This window comes from Esox lucius, chromosome 20 (assembly GCF_011004845.1).
Source record: "Esox lucius isolate fEsoLuc1 chromosome 20, fEsoLuc1.pri, whole genome shotgun sequence".
In the NCBI taxonomy this organism is placed as follows: domain Eukaryota; kingdom Metazoa; phylum Chordata; class Actinopteri; order Esociformes; family Esocidae; genus Esox; species Esox lucius.
This window is the reverse complement of record NC_047588.1, coordinates 38,985,796-39,000,161: the sequence shown is the minus strand read 5'-3', so window position 1 is coordinate 39,000,161 and position 14,366 is coordinate 38,985,796.

Below are 14,366 nucleotides of genomic sequence, written 5' to 3'. Positions count from 1 at the left end.
TGTTTTATTGAAGAAATAGTAGCAGTCAATGTGACAGTCAACCATTGGCACTAAGATAGTGTATCATCATATGTCATTGGTTTTGGAAAGTAACTGTGTACAAATGGGCAACGCCGCATTAAGTGTAAATTCAAGGCTTTCTGGTGGTTCTTGTCGGGAACGCTTTAAATCCAACACCCAGGGTACGGTTTACTGATACAATATGTTACTGTGTGGCAGGCCGCCATTCTGACTGCCAGCTCCACTGTTTACTTTTCATTTGGGGCCTCTGGCTGGCATGATGATAGAACAGGCAATCCTGTCGGTCAGGCAACTACCTGAAACAACATGAGAGGGACTGCGGAAACATTTTTAAAAAGTGACAGCAACAGTGTTTGCAAAAACCTTGGAGCAGATCTTCTGAAGAGGAGCAGCAACAGTATCAAGAAAGGAGTCACGCTTACTTGGCAAACCTGTCAAAAGAGAAGGGTATGATGACATGAAATACAATGTCAATTAGAGGGCCAGTTTTTTTTTTTCTTTTTAGGAACACTCCCAATCGGTTTTTGCTTACAAATCCGTTAGGGGTCTTACTCCTTCACACGAACACGTAGCAAACACCAAATCTACACAGACCCACCAATCAAAGGATGAAACGAGGCCTTTATTCTGGGATCACTTCCACAGGATCTGTAGCTTTGATCATCAACAACAAAACACAATGATACAGAACCATTGCAAACGCCCCTCTGTTCAGATGGCCGATGGATGTCAGTGTCCAACGAAGACACATTTCATGTCTTCTTTTATTACTCTCCCCATGTTTCTGCCGGGGTCTCTGGTAGGGCGGGAGATTCTGATTGATGCGGAGCTACTCCATGTGTCATGTGTGAATTTAGCACAGTTAGTGATCAATGCCATGGCCACACAAAGGCACACCCATCCCCATGCATTTATTTAGCCCCCCCCCCCCGTTCCGACACGCAGGGAGCCGTCATGACATGCTCCAGTTTTCTGCCCCCGCCCCCACCCCTCTCCCCCTTTCCTCATCAATACCACCCTTTCGAAACTTCCAGCAGTCGAGGATGCATTTGAAGCCTCGGTTTTAGGACTGTCTTCGGCATCTGAGGGATTGAAGGTTTTAACAGGGGTTGTGTTAATGGCAAGCTGGGAACGTGTCAGTATTTCATGTCGTGGCGTTTGGAACAAAGTGTCACTCAAGATTGTGTCAGCCAACATGATGTGAGAAAAGGTACAAAAGGCAAAGCATCTGTCCTGGCATGACTATGTTCCTGGAGATTGTCTAGCAAAAGTAAACACGTTAATAGTGATTTCTGAGTTATGAGCTATGCTATTTTTAGAACAACTAACTTCGCAAACATCAATTATTTAGGTAGCAACAGAAAGTACAGCTAATTCTTGTTGCCATCATTTTATTATATTTATTCCCGTGATTTTGTAATTGCATTCTAAATATGCTTCTGCCACTCTTCTGTTGTTGACACTTAATTAGTGCGCCTTTCCAAAACGTCAGTTGTAATTTTTAGAATAGTGGGTTTCAACTATATAATATCAGCTCAAACAGAAAACAGTTGTGTTCCTCCTGTGTTTCTTTCTGTTGTTCCAAGAGCAAACTATTGACTCAAAGTGGACAATAAATTGATGACACTAAGTATAGTACTAAAACTGTATACAGGATTATGGCAATTGCCTTTATACACTCCCAGAATCAGACGAATTAGAGAATACCATCTGTATAAACCTGCATCCTGTATAAAGGCAATCTGAGGTACAAAATCCAAATTAGTTTAGAACGCATGGAGTTTAAAAATAGCATGGAGACAACTAGTCATTGGACTAATGCTAGAAATGAACGTCATTACTGAACAAATGTTTTCAAAACTATCCAAATATAGACCAGACACTTCTATAAAGTTAGTGAATCTGAATGAGCAGAACCAAAGAAAAAAGTGGCTGGAGCCAAGCTTGATATCAGAGAGATTAGTGAGTTCTAGCGTGCAATGAAATTATTAAATTAGGGAATGGCTTCTCTGTGAAACACGTGATTTTTGTTTTTACTTGGGTTTAGGGTAGTCCATAAAACATTATATTCTACTTCTTTACGGTGTTTCACCTTTATTTTACCAGGTAAGCAGTTTGAGAACCATTTCAAACACGACTTGGCCAATGACGTAACTGTGCATGGCAGCATAGATTACTCAGCGGGTACAGTGATCAGATAGTTGCTGACACGATTGTTTTGCGTGACTAAAGTTTCATGAGTTTTGCAGTGCATTCCACTCATCGGATGCAGAGAACTGAAAGGAGGGATGACCAAGGAAGAATAGAAATGAGTCAGTTGGAGAACAGATTTCTGTTGGGCAAAGTAAATAAGATGGTACCAATGACTCTGTCAACCTGACAGTTTACCAGAGTATAGAGATCAGAGTGGTGAGTGTTTTTGGGTGGCACAGGTGAAAAAGAAATGGAATTGTAATAAACTACTTGTAATTTATTAAGGATATTGTAAGTGGCAAGCCTGTAAATTATATCACCAAAGTCCAGGACTAGCGGGAGGGTCATTTTTACAGAGATATGTATTTAAACACGGCTGAAGGGGGCTTTGTTGCAAAACTAGAAACCAATTCTAGATTTTATTTTGGACTAAAGGAGGCTAATCTGGGCCTTGAGAGAGTTATACTGGTCTCACCAGATACCAAGATCTTAGTCAGCACCAACATACTCTAACTTTGATCCATCTATGGTGAGCTTGTGCGTTATATGCTATTGGATATTGAAGCTACATTGACGGGCAGTCTGCAAATAAAATTGTGTTGAGATCCAATGTAGGAAAAAGTACTTGCTCACTAAGTTGCTCCACACTCTCTCTCTGCTCAAACATAGCTTCTGGCTCCTGGTTCTATCAGTGAGCTAACTTCAACTACCGCTAGTATATAGATGGAGTTGCTTTTCAGTGTTTTTTATTTTTTATTATTCTCCCACCACAGACATTTAGCTAGTAGTAGTTTAAGTAAAGTTTGTAATCGCTATAGAAAAAAACAACAACAACTGTAATCTGTAGTTCAGTTAACTTATACCACAGAAAAATCTAACATCAAGTAAAATAGGGATTCTTTAACAAAGCTAAAGGAAGTTAAAATAATTTCAATAGCTTTTGCTTTTTGAATTCAAAGATAAAGAAAAGACGGAAAGCAATAGTGAGCACGTGATGGAGAGAGAAGAAAATAAAATAATTCAGTTAACTTCTACCATGGACTATTTTCAGGCTGAGGAGCCATCTTACATCAAGTAAAATAGTGAAGTTCTCCTTTAAGAATGCTGCAGGAAGTTAAAACCATTTCAGTAGCTCTTGCTTTTTCAATTCGAAGAGAGAGAAAAGGATGGAACGCAATAGACTGAGCGAGTGGGAGAGAGAAGGAAATAAAAGATACAATGGTTAATGGTTCTTAACTACTTTAATTATATCCAGAACGTTGTCTGCAGTTTAGAAAGCTCAATTCACAAGTGACTTTTGATTTTCCAGCATTTGCACATAAACTATCTCTCTTATAGATAGTTGACACACTCCGACAACTAAGAACTATGACAAATCCTTTGCCACATATATATTATCGTGCTTTCAAAATGGACACATGAACAACAAATTTGTACACGACTGTGATGTAAACTAAACAGCAGGTTACAGTCATGCTGTATGTTCATGATCACGAATACAGAAATCAAGTGGGCTTCATCTGTCTGAACTGAGTTGTGTGTCTTTGAATGACATATGTCTGTGGCGCAAACAGTCATGGAACAATTATGTGTTTACAAGCAGCTGTAGTTCCTGGTTTTGGTTTATTGATTTTTTTGGATGAAGCTGGAATTGGTCAAGGTGGAGCTTAAAGTGGGTGCAGATCTGATGACCCAAATACTTTTCAGTCAATCTAATACCACAAATACATTAAAAAAATTATAATAAAATGGCCAGCATTTACTCCTCTATCAAGATGTGGGGATCTAGGCTAGCTAGCAATCTGTGGGTACTGCCATAGATTTTAAAACAGATTTACATTACAACTGTTACTTGGCCAGTCAGGAACATAAACTGTACTGTTATTCAGCTCCAGTATATATTAGGGCTTGTGTTGTTTGTTTTGCCCTGCTGTAAGGTGAACTCCTTTCCTAGAGTCTTGTGTAAAGCAGACTGAAGATAATTGTCCTTGAGGATTTTGCATGTGCTTATCTGCCTCCCGTTTCTCTTTATCTGAAAAACCCCCTGGTTGTTGCCAATGTCAAGCATACCCAAACTATGACACAGGCAGCGCCATACTTCAAAATTAGATGGCAGTTACTCAGTAATGTGTTGTTTTGGATTTGTCCCAATCATAATGTTTCACACTTAGGCCAAGGGGTTTATTACTGTGACGTGTTTTTTGGAATTTAACTCAAACAAAACTGGGGGGTTGGTTGGTTGGTTGATTGAGTGCAGGAAATGCAATAATACTAGTTTACATTAGCAAAAACAAAGAATTTACTATTTTGTTATGCGTATCAATCCTAAACAACCAACACAATTTTACAAGGGAGTGAATGCCTTTGCAATTAACTGTATACCCATAGTAAAACCATAATTTTTCTAGTGGCCATTCCACAGAACATTCCAAATCGGTACCCAAAATAACATAAAATATCTCCAAAACAGGTACCAGAAAAAACAGAAAGTATCCAAAAGTACTCCAAAAATTAACTAACAGTTACTCCAAAGTACACATTGGAACCCCAGGATATCCAATGGTCAGTGGCGTCGTTAGGCCTGGGCATCTGGGGCCATAGCCAAATATGAACAGAACAACTCCAAACACGTACCCAAAATGACCTGAGGGCAGAGACATTCGTTCTTTCATTAACATGATGATAATAATAGCTGTTCATAACAATTCCCTGAGAAGTAAGCAAGAAATCACAATTTTCCTTGTAGGTAACTGTGATTATGTTACATAATGAATAACTGCAGGAAGAGAGAAAATGGATGAGGAAGAAATATCCTACAGTACATGTAAAAGCTTTAAAAGAGGTTTGTTAAAAACAACAACAGAAAAAAAAAAACATCACCCATCTTTACTTAGGGTCTGAGAAAATGTGACTAAATTGAATAACCAGTTTGAAGGTGTTACCATGGACATTGAATAACCAGTTTGAAGGTGTTACCATGGACATTGAATAACCAGTTTGAAGGTGTTACCATGGACATTGAATAACCAGTTTGAAGGTGTTACCATGGACATTGAATAACCAGTTTGAAGGTGTTACCATGGACATTGAATAACCAGTTTGAAGGTGTTACCATGGACATTGAATAACCAGTTTGAAGGTGTTACCATGGACATTGAATAACCAGTTTGAAGGTGTTACCATGGACATTGAATAACCAGTTTGAAGGTGTTACCATGGACATTGAATAACCAGTTTGAAGGTGTTACCATGGACATTGAATAACCAGTTTGAAGGTGTTACCATGGACATTGAATAACCAGTTTAAAGGTGTTACCATGGACTTTGAATAACCAGTTTAAAGGTGTTACCATGGACATTGAATAACCAGTTTGAAGGTGTTACCATGGACATTGAATAACCAGTTTAGAGGTGTTACCATGGACATTGAATAACCAGTTTAAAGGTGTTACCATGGACATTGAATAACCAGTTTGAAGGTGTTACCATGGACATTGACCTCGGAAGGCCCTCAAAATTAAGGGAAAAGCTGCAGCCCTGATGGAATCATTTATCCACCAATGTTTCAATAGCGGCTGTCTTCTCCAGGGTTTAACCTCAGAACACCAGGCTAAGTCTCATTGCCTTTGTCTCCTTCTCTGATCATTCCCCTGACTGTAGACTGAGAACCTCTCTCCGCCCCACACACACACACACACACACTCAGAGTAATGAAGGATTTGGTATGCAGCTGGGTGCTACATAACTCTACCCATACTGCACTGCTTCAGAAACAGCTCCAGGTGATGCGGCTGCCTCTGAAGATTTATTTTAACCATCTCTCTCTCATTCTCTCTCTTGTTCTCTCTCATTCTCTCTCTTGTTCTCTCTCATTCTCTCTGTCGTCTCGTTCTCTCTCTCGTTCTCTCTCTCTCTCATTCTCTCGTCTCATTCTCTCTCGTTCTCCCTCTCTTGTTCTCTCTCTCACTCATTCTCTCTCTCTCGTTCTCTCTCTCTCATTCTCTCATCTCGTTCTCTCTCTCGTTCTCCCTCTCTCTCTCTCATTCTCTCTCTCATCTCGTTCTCTCTCATTCTCTCTCTTGCCTCATTCTCTCTCTCAGTCCCTTTCTATTTTTTAAAGCAATGCCATATTCAGATGATTGTACTGTATGGTGGGAATAATTTGTCTTAATTATTTAGCTTTCAATTCTCTGTTGCATTCCCTTTTTTATTGTGTTTTGTTTGACGACTCTGACAACTCAAAGGGACATGCGTGACTCTGACTTTTACCTTTTACTTGGATTAATATGTACATAATGACAGTGTAATAAATGTTTCCTTTTGAATGAAGAAGTGGATGTCTCCATAGATCATGGGGTCCCCACAGTAACACAGGCTACTGATGTATTGATTTATATAAATTACATGCAGATGCAGAAGCAAATCATGAATCGATATTCATCGATCAGCTGACTGATCCATCCATAGCCATTTATCCAACCGTGATGCTGGCTAAGTGGTCATGAAGTCATCTAGGCTTATAGTGTGTGTTGACAATATTTGATACACTACCATCCAAATCAATAAACTGTCCAGCATCGGAAGATGATATATCACATTCACTGCCCACTCATATCACTGGAAGCTAATTGTTTAAAAACACAGGGAAAAAAACTAAAGAAAATCCCTAAAATAATTTTTGAGTAGTAATGAGTTCCCACTAGCCTGTTTATCTCAACACGCCTTCTTATCTCCTCATGGACAGGTGAATATAAAAGCTGGAGACAATTAACCCTCCTGTTGTGTTTCGGTCATATTGTATCGATTTACTAGTTTTCTCTCTGAAACATGGAAATCATTTAATCAAATTTTTCAAAAGTTCCTCGGCTTTGTCCAAACACCATCTGAACACACAGCATACATTGGGTTGTTTTATTTAACTTGTAACGTGTAAACCATTTGGTCAAAAACGACAGAAATGAATGGGTGAGACTACGGTTAGTGTACACAGTTGAGTTCAGGCACATGCCCATTTGTCAGATGGACACACTTCCTCTCGCAGGGCGGACAAGAAGCCCAACGCTGCCCTGGATTACAACAGGAATAAAAATCTGGTTAACAACCTTGGCAAGGTATGTTACTTTTTACCTTTCAAGTCTCATTTGCTTTTTCCCCACAGTTACCAGACAATTTTATCTGGGCCATAAAAATAAGACATGCTGTTATTTGGTGAAATGCTCACAGAATTTGTGAACAATATGGAGTCAATTCCATTCATTTGAATAAGTAAATATGTTTTAGATGTGATCGATTAAAACAATGCTTTGATGAACTTTTTTCACATTTTATTGAGCAAGATGCTTCACTTGTATGTACTTATTATTTTATTCACTGATTGTTGCACATTTGCAGGTTACTGGCACATACTCTTGTAAGAGGATGACAGCACATTGGCCCATGGTGCTGTTCTTCAACATCCTAGATGTTTGGGCCTACAACACATTTGTGCTGTGTATGGGGGTGAATCCAGGCTGGAAACGGGGGAAACTCTTCAAGAGGAAACTATTCCTAGAAGAGTTGGGCAAAGCCATGGTGGCGCCCCTCGTTCAAATGCTCTCAACCACCATCCTCCGCTGTTGCAACCTGGTCTAAGAGGGATGATGTAGACTATTTTACGTACATTTTAGGCAGGGGATTTCGTAAGATATGTTACATGCAGTAAAATAACTTTAGAGTCGGAATTGAGAAGAAAAATAAATAAATCAGTATCCGAGGTAGGAACCGGCATCCTAAAAAGGCACGCGACCCACTGCTCCAGTGAGGGGCCTGTAACCAACCGTGGCGAGTGGTATTGTCACAACATAAATGTTTGAAGTGATGTTCTTTGTAATCCTAACCCAAACCATAACCCTAACCTGAACCCCAGTGCTGTGATACCTAACCTTAACACAAACCCTAACCTGAACCCCAGAGTGGTGAGACGTTTTGTTTCCTAACCGTAGCCCAAACCCTAACCTTAACCCTGGTGCTGTGAGATCTAACCTAACGCAACGTTAATGATAAAATGCTTTTATAACATATTGTAGCCACCTTGCTATTGCTGTTACTCATTCTAAATCCCCATGGCTAGCGTGGGGCTGTAGAAGGGCGCCTGCCTTCCCATCCAAATGTCACGAGTTTGAAACACAGGTCAGACATTTTGTTCAAAAATCATCTTTCATAGCGTTCGTATGTCATTTTTACGTTTTAATAGCGCTCGTAACATTTAATCTACGGCCACCAGGGGCAGAAGTGACAGAATGAAGAGGTGCAATATGTGTACACCAAGAGGTGTCAAAACAAGCATTATGTGCCATGAATGCAGTGCGTATATTTGCCAGACACATGTAACAACCACCATATTGTCCAACATGTGCATGAGAACATTTAAAATGTAACCATCACTGACAGACATATTGTTATTGTCACTGTTGTTCTTTCAAGTGTTCAGACATTCATTTTGTCATGTGGTGAAGTTTTCACGTATAGTTTTGGGGCCTATTTCCTTTCTTTGCAAACAAAATCATCCGTTTTGACTGGGAACTCAACATGTTATTTTGTGCCACTATTTAAAAACATGAAATGGTTCTAAACGAATGTCCTTGCTATATATTGACAAAGTGGTCTGTGATATATAGTACAATTTGTTTCATCTGAGTATTTGTTATAGTCAAAGTATTAGTTCTGATCAATGAGGCCTACAGGCCATGAATAGAAAACAGAAGTTCAAAACTTGCAATGTTCACAACTTGATAAAAAGATCTAACACAACATTCAGTGGTAAAATGTATTATTATGGATTTATAAACAGCTATAATGGGGTGGCCATTTTGGACCGGGAACACAGATTTAATTAACATGGAAGGAACCCAACCGGAGGGTTGATCCACACAGGATGAAGCATTCATGTGTAAAAGAGGGGAACACATGATGAAGCAATTCAAAACAAAGAAATACGTTTTACCTATTCAGATCCCTCCGATTGTTTTTCATTGTCGGATATACAAGGCAGCTAGGGCTGATCAAGATGAAACAATGGGACAATACCACTGAGCAAATTTGTTTTAATCTTCCGTCACTGACCCGATTGCCCTCTGCAGCCCAAGTTTATTCTTGCATTCATGACACATCCCATCTTGTTGACTGTCGCCGTTCGATAAAAATCATTGTGAATTGTAAATCAATCCTCAGAATGTTTCAGGTTCTTTTGACTAGCGCAAGAAGGCATTTCTCTGAACTGTTCCATAATTGCAGTCTGTTTTTTTTGTAGGGGGGGCGGGGTTGTACATGGATAATTGGAATCATTTATGTCAGATTTCTAATCATAACGAGTGATTCGTTTTTAATTACAGTCTGGTAATTGCATTTGAGAGGACACCCAGCCATGATTCACAGCAGGAGCTCTTCTGAGGCAGGAGATCACCTATTGACAGCCTCCTCTTGAACACCCCTACCTCATTTCAGATAAGTGCATAGGCTCGCGCATACACACACTCTAGCGATGAGCAGGTTGCCTCGCATTCCACAGTCCCCGTGGTTACATCTAACTGACAGGAATGTTTAGGGTCATGAATTGTCATATGGATGAAGGGTGGATAGCGTTTGGATGTTTTGAACGACACGAGTTGCCTCTTTTCTTTGTAATTATCAGTGGGGGTTGGAACCGAATAAGGGTTCGGTCAGGGATGACATAGGGGAACTATTTTAGGTCCTGTGAAGAACCATAAAAAAACTGAAACCCGACCATGCAGGACCCAAATGAAATACTGCTATGGTGGAGTATGTGACTCATTCCATATGACTGCATGTCCTAGTGACAGAGACATGTTTGTCGCTTTCAATACGTTTTATTCCTGCGGCCATTGTCATATGTGCACCTACAATAATATAGTTTCATTGAAACTAACGTATTCAAGACATCACACAAGTAACGCTGCAGCATAGATTACAGGCTACATGCTGTAAGGGCTACAAGTTACATGGTGGCCTGTACAATGATGCCTGGTTCCTTTTCATTCACCCAGAACCTGCATTTAGAATGACAGTCGGGAAAATTAAGACAAAAGACTTAAACTCCTAAACAAGAATAACCATATAAGTAACAATGCAATTCAGTTCAGGTAGCTTTGACAAATTTTGAATGTGTTATTTATAGTTGAGTATTATTAGACAAATGACCCCGTTTAAATTCACAGGCAATGACATAGCTAGGTAATTCACTGTGTGCTATAAAAGTGACATTTGTCAGTTTTCATTAATTTCAATAATTTTTATATGAAACACCAGACACCTAGGAACCATCACTTTGCTCAAACTTTGTCATACAAGAATCTTAAGAGCACATGAAGGACATTTTAAACAACCTTTATTTTTCTCGATACACTGTAATTTTCAGCTGCCAGCACATGGAGTGTGAACATCTATTTGCTTGAAACAACTTGATTGAGTGCTGCTGTCTATAAAGGAATGGGTGGGATATCAGTCAAGGCTGCTGACATCATTGACTAGAGTTGTTCTTTTTCAACTTTAAAAAGCCCCCCCCCCCCACACACACAAACACATTATACATCTCTCTCATTTACTGTCCCAGTCAAAGGTTTGGACAAAAAAGGATTTCTTTTGTTTGACTATTTTCCACATTGTGTAATAATAGCAAAGAGAAAGAGCTAGTTACTTCGGCTGCAGAGGAGACGGTAATTACAGTTACCAGCCACAGAAATGGGCAATTAACCGCACCTCAGATTGCAGCCCAAATACATGCTTCATAGAGTTTGACTAACAGAAACTCTCAAAATCAAATGGAGACCACGCGAATCAGGGTATATGGTGGAAATGCTGCAAGGAAATCACTAGTGAATTACACCAATATGAACAGACTTGCTTGGGCCAAGAAACACAAGAAATGGACATTACACCAGTGGAAGTCTGTCCTTTGATTTGATTAGTCCAAATTTGAAATTTTAGGTACAAACCGCTATGATGTGTGATTCCCACTGTCATGCATGGAGGAGGTGTGAGGGTATGGGGGTGCTTTTCTGGTGACACTGATTTATATAGAATTCAAGGCACAATCAACCGGTATGTCTACCAAAGCATTCTGCATACCATATTAAGCTGGTTGAGAGAAAGATGTCATCAGGGCAAAGGGTGGCTACTAGAATCTAAAATATATGTATTCTGATTTTTTTTTTAACACTACTTTTGTTACTACATCATTCCATGTGTTATTTCACAGTTTGATGTTTTCCGTAGGATGTGGAAAATATAACATTTTAATAAATAGCCCCTTGAATGAGTGTGTCCAAACTTTGCACTTGTACTGTACTTGCTGACTGTTCTAACTCTATGCTTCTGTCCAGCCCAAACTTAATTTGTGAATCGTAGCTTTACGTTGTTCAAGCAATCAATCTAGATCCTTTTTTTTAAGCCACCATATTTCTGGTTAAGGCTTCCGTTTAGTGATTTCAGATTGAGATATATTGGGAAGACAGTGTTGTTGCTGTAACACTAATGATATGCTGTGCAACACTTCGTTGCAGTGGAAACGGCTGTTTGCTTAATGAACTGATCAAACATGCTCATGGAAGGTCAACAGAAGGGTAGACTGAGAGATACATTTGGGGACGTCTGGTGATCTTTTATCTGGACCTTTCCAAAGCCAATTTTGTTTTATCGCTTGGCATTGCTTAGTAGGGTATTGTTATGGTACCTCATTATAAAGTGTTACCTATTGAAAACAATAGGTTGAGAGTTTCTCGTCTGCCCATTGTATACTACAGCCTGGCATCAGTGACAGATCATAAAAAGTGTAAAGTCATACTATTTTATCTAGATAGCTCTCCATTTAACATATTACCCTTTCAGATGTATGGACTGTGGCCTCGGAGGCGTGTTTCTGTTATGGTGTAGTTGTATATATGTAAGAGTACACTAAGGCTTTTCAGAAGCTGCTACAAAACCTCGTCTAGAAATGGTTTTGAACTGCCATGGTGCTGTCATTGTCCTAGTCTGTAAAGAAATGCTACATCTGTTATGGGACCCATGTTCATCACTAGGCAACCAGAACTGTTAATCAAAAAACGTCAAACTGCGTTAGCTCAATCTACTTTTCCACTGCCTTGGTGCAGACAGCTCTTTCTAAAAACGATATTACTGTTTATTAAGAACAGAATATTTAGTAGGAACCCTACCATACTCAAACCGGAGCAGAAAACATGAATCTGCCTACATAAAAGGTACGGCATCTTCTGACTTTTTAAAAAATTGTTTGAAAGGTTATCAGTTGTTCTATCATATGTCTGAAAAACAGTTGTGTGTTTCAGGTCCGGGTCTCAGATTTATACTCCGATTTTTACTCGCTAACACACACACACACACACACGAACACAAGCACCCACTAGACAGCCCCTCTAAAGGATCTAACCCAAACGCATACATCATGTCTTCACAGCTTAATTGCAAAAATATGTTTGCACAACCACATACCTCCTAAGCACTAGCTCTGGAAAAGTATGATACAGTAAATGGTATTGCACTGTGTTTAATTACACAGTAGCTACTTTGATACCACATTCAAAAAAGAGTAGGTGTGCCCTAATATGATATTCAGAACTGTGCTTGCCACAGAGCTGCCTTAAAGCTACTGTCAATATCATCCTAACCCCTTTACCGTGCCGACACTCAAAGAGACAGGCGCTGTAAATCATTTGCCTACACAGCTTCTCTGAAGACCCTAACTCGGCCCTAAGTTGTTCATCTTTTAGCACTATCCTTTTTCCAGATTTCCCTAAAGAAACCTGTTTTCGGCTGTATTTGCTTACCTCAGTTAATGGCTAGTTTTACAAGGGATTATTTCCTACAGGACCGCACGAGATCCCCGGTGTTGGTTTAAAACTCGCTGTATACTGTATTAAGTTCAACGAGGCATAGGAAGCTCGTATTATTATGTAGTCGTTGGACACATTACATCGGACAGAGTGTGTTTTTCGGTGTCCTTTGGGGTCCAACTTTCTCATAACCTGGAATACATTACATTCCGGAAGAACACACACATGTACTGTAGATAAACTTTCTCCAGGGGTATCGCACCTTCTTCAAAATTAGACGACTGTCCAGGCGCGGAACACGCCTACGCATTAATTCACCGGCCACTAGGGGGAGTGGTGAGCATAATTCCATGTCGGTTGTCTCGCAGTTGTCTTAACTAAATGTGTTTGGGAATAGGAATGGGAATGGCGAATGGACAGTTACGTGCACTTTTACTTCCAGGGTTGCAGCAAAGAATCCTCCCTTTTAACATTTGAGAAGAACCTTTGTATCCTGCCACTTTCCATTTACGTTTTAAGCGTTTAGCAGTGGTTAACTCTCTCCTTAACTGGGCGGCATACCTAACCCCAAGACGTAATGAATACCTTCCGTAAGCCTAAACTTGTTATATCACTCCCGTGCCAAAGGACCTCCATTAACAATGTCAACCAGAATGTTCATCTCCCCCATGAAACGTCTGGATCTGAAATGAATTTGGGATACCTTTTTACACAAACGCACACGCCAACATGCAGACACACATGCACATGTTCTTGCTCTGCTTTCTCATTTTTATCTTGGGGTATCGCAACGTCCGTCATCAACTCTCTTGCTTAAATACCCTACAGGCAGGGGCCTCTCGCTGTGTTAAATACACATGCTATCCTCATCAGGCCTGCTTTATAATGTTCAGTAATCTCACAACTCTGGCTGCTCTTGCACCTTTTCAATTTCCTGGTAACTTAATACTGGCCTTCTGCTCCACACCCGCCTCTGAGAAAAGGGAGAAAATGCATTTAAACAAGTAAAACAAATTGCATCTTTTCATAGGAGTAGGATTAGGAAAGACCAGACCACATGAGTATCATTGCGGGTCAGTTATGTCTCAGGGGAGGAGCTGTGTTGATTAGAACATGGGAAAAATCACCCCTCTGTCCCTCTCTGTAACTGGCTCTAAAGCGTTAAAACCCAAATGTGATATTTGAGAAGCAAGCATTGGTCAAAACTGAGGGGAAAACCTACAAACTACACATGCTATTGTCATATGACATGTGGTGAGAAGTATCAGCTCCTCACGTCATTCACCATCAAGAGCTTGTGATGATGGC